We start from the raw sequence: 3187 nt of genomic DNA on the forward strand, positions 1-3187 counted from the left end.
AACTTGTTTCCTCTCTCTTTTTTTTATAATGGTTACAGGTGTGGAGCTAGTATCTAACTGAGAATGCACAGCTACATCACTATGCTCCACTGTATCCACCAAAACCAGCTCCCAGTGCAGCTGAGCGTTTGGAAACCTCAAAAACCAAACTACCCTCCCTACCTTACCCCAAGTTGTTTCCAGTGGTCTGCCAAAACAGACCAAACAAAAGAAATAGGTCCACAGGACTATCTGACATAAGAACTTGTAATTTTACTGTCTAAAGTCAAGCATATTTTAAAACATACATGCTAAGACTGGTAGCCTGAGTATGTAAGGACATCTGGGTTAATCAGACAAACTTCAGTGTTTTCAGTGGGTTTCATACCAGGTTTAGCTCTAAAAAACTGCCTGTTGGTTGCAGCTGATGTAAAAAAGTTCAGTATTTGCTCTGATTCATCAATTCTTTAATTTAAAACCAATCAATGAATGAACCAACCAATTAACCAAAAAAGGTATCTCCATTGATATGTTGATTTTTAGTGCATATTTTGATTACATTGTGTCATTTTTCCTGCATAGAAAAAAATAGTACAGGGAACTTCTAGAACACATGTGATAATGTTAGCTAGACATACAGGTATGTCTGTACCTGCTGCTCTAGGAGGTTTGGCTATATGACCATGTGCAACACGGGCTTTGACAACACTTAAGTATTTATGTGTTATATGTGATCATGATGCAGTAATATATTGAGAAATGACAAAAAGGGGTTTATCTGTATGATTAAAAGGATGAAAACAGTATACCTGGATGATTGGGGAAACATAAAGAGATACTTGGAGCTTTCTACTCTTCCCATTTTCACTGACAGGAGGTGGTGGTATTCTGGGGATTTGTTCTTAACCACAAAGCTGCATAAAGTTACTAGATTTGTCATATAATTACAATACTGCATAAGAACATACAGCTAAATTCAATAAATAATAGTAATGATTTTTTTTTCTAGTTTCAACTAATTCTTCTGTACAAATAGGTATTTAAATAACATAAGCTATAAAAGCAGCAACAACCAGTCAGAGTGTATGTGTATAGAAACTCTCTAATAGAAATTAGTGCCTTTTAAATATCACTGTAAACTCTGTTTTCTGTAATTATAACAAACCCTAGAGTTTTTACCCATGTAATAGTTATTTTTTAGTGTCTTCACCATTATTTTCCTTTTTATTTATTTAACTACATCTAACTTGAGCAAACAATGTTAAGTGGGGAAACAGATGTGGTTAAATAGCCTGTAATTATGCCTTTAGTCATCTGTTACCATCACAAGGCTCCTCCTGCTACTATGACCAGAAAAAGTGACCTAACTGATTTCACCAGCAGCCTTGCCAGTGCCTGCTGCAGAATAGATGGCCTTATTAAGCAATCAGAATAAAAAAATATATATATAAAAAAAATCAGCCATTACACTGGAATAGTAATCAGCAGTGTTTATACTAGCCCCACAATGCACAATCAGAACCATGAATTCTGCTAATTGGGTACCTTCTGCATCCAGAGGTGCCTGCAATAGGAAACAAAAGGGACTTGAAAATTAGTGTTTGTAGCAATTAGTTTCCATCTAAAGGCTTAGCCCTGTTCATGGAAGCCGTGATTCAAACAGGGATTATTATAGTAACTATGGTATTTAAATGTCCTCTGTCATTATTCAGCAACAAAATTTAGTATAGCAAAACTAATTTGGATTTACTCTTTAAGACTAATTTGGATTTACTCTTTAAAATATGATTGTTGGGAATTTTTAAAACCCCAAACCGCAAACCATTTATTTTATGGTTTTTTGCATTGCAGACATCAGTAGTTTCCTTTTAAAGATTATGAGCCTGTTTCAGACTAACTGTAGAGTTGATTAAATGTGTTTGTTATTGAATAGCTGAGATTTAATGAATGTCATGTTGGAAAGTGTTTGACTATTATTTTTCACAGAATGGTCTGTACTATGACATGTTGAGGGATTTCATACTTCATATAAATGGACTGCAAGTCCATATACAAGGACCGCAACTTAATTGTTTATCAACTCAGCTACAAATTCCCAGCAATAAGTACTGGTATAAGAATATTTAAGAAGAGAAATACAGGTATGCAATTCTTTTTCGTAAACTTGTAGTGCTTTTACAGATGGGCCTCAGTGAAAGCACAGTGGATTATATTAAGTTGGTTACAAAAAGCTTTTTGCCCTTTTATTTACTTTGAATCGTTAGCATTTCCGATGTAATAATCTGATAGACAAATCTCCATGCTTCAGTCCTTACCATTATAGACTCCCTGCTGTAGATGCTTAAAGGACAAATTAACAGTAGTACAATTTGAGTAACCTCTTCACCTTTTCTGTCAAAGCATCAGCTGCATGTTCTTGCTTTGCTAAAGCTCTCCATATGGTTACAGCAGGACTGTGACAAAAGCATACAAGAAAAGCTTAGACTTTGGGAAAGAAAAAACTCTAGAAGAAACTCTAGGAAAAGGGAGGCAAAAAGTCTTTAAGTCAACCCTCAGTCTTAGCTCTGCTCTTTAAAGGTTACATTGAGTAACGGAAGTGTATCATCTGCAATTTATTAATAAGTTGCCATCCTCATTAGTTAACTGCTCTTTAATACATATGTGATTAACTGTGTGACCTTAAAAAGATTGTTATTAATACAAAACATCACATTATGAAACCATTAAGTTATAGGAAAATATTGGTACTTTGAAGACAATCAGAATGATAAGTGCGATATTTTTTAGAAATACTGTACCAACATTTCCTCTGACTGATTGCATTACATATTGATATTAGCAAGTATCAGTATGTAGTGCAATCAGTCAGTGGAAAATGAGTGAAATGTGAACTAATGAGAGCTAATTGTCTCATATAATAGCAAGGACACAGAATTCTATCAATTAAATTAGTCTGAGTTGAAACAACTATCAGTGTAATAATGTTGATAATATCAACCAAATTAGATGTAATGAAATAAATGGTATGTTAAAGATCAAGGATACCCATCAGCTTCGACCCCCACCTCCCGCTAACTAGTGAGAGAGCCTCATGACTTTGGGCTCAGTTTGCTCCAAGTTCTGCCTATCACACAGCCTGAAACATGCAGTTCTGTACTCAGGGAGCAGCTATAGAGGGCTTTTTTTAATTCTCATAATTTGCATCTGG

The 3187-nt window shown here is 34.9% G+C and overlaps 1 long non-coding RNA gene across 1 annotated transcript; it reads right to left on the reverse strand.

The window, feature by feature from the left end:
* Positions 1 to 568: 568 nt before the first annotated feature.
* LOC134165644 (uncharacterized) lies at positions 569 to 2739 on the reverse strand. Its single transcript, XR_009965596.1, has 3 exons — positions 2295 to 2739; positions 1525 to 1543; positions 569 to 880 (listed from the first exon to the last, which is right to left on the reverse strand). It is a non-coding gene; the product is annotated as an uncharacterized LOC134165644 (long non-coding RNA).
* Between the last annotated feature and the right edge of the window lie 448 nt (positions 2740 to 3187).

The sequence above is a fragment of the Pezoporus occidentalis genome, unplaced genomic scaffold (genome assembly GCF_034315485.1).
Source record: "Pezoporus occidentalis ecotype Australia unplaced genomic scaffold, CSIRO_AGI_Poc_V1 ctg108, whole genome shotgun sequence".
Classification (NCBI taxonomy): Eukaryota; Metazoa; Chordata; class Aves; order Psittaciformes; family Psittacidae; genus Pezoporus; species Pezoporus occidentalis.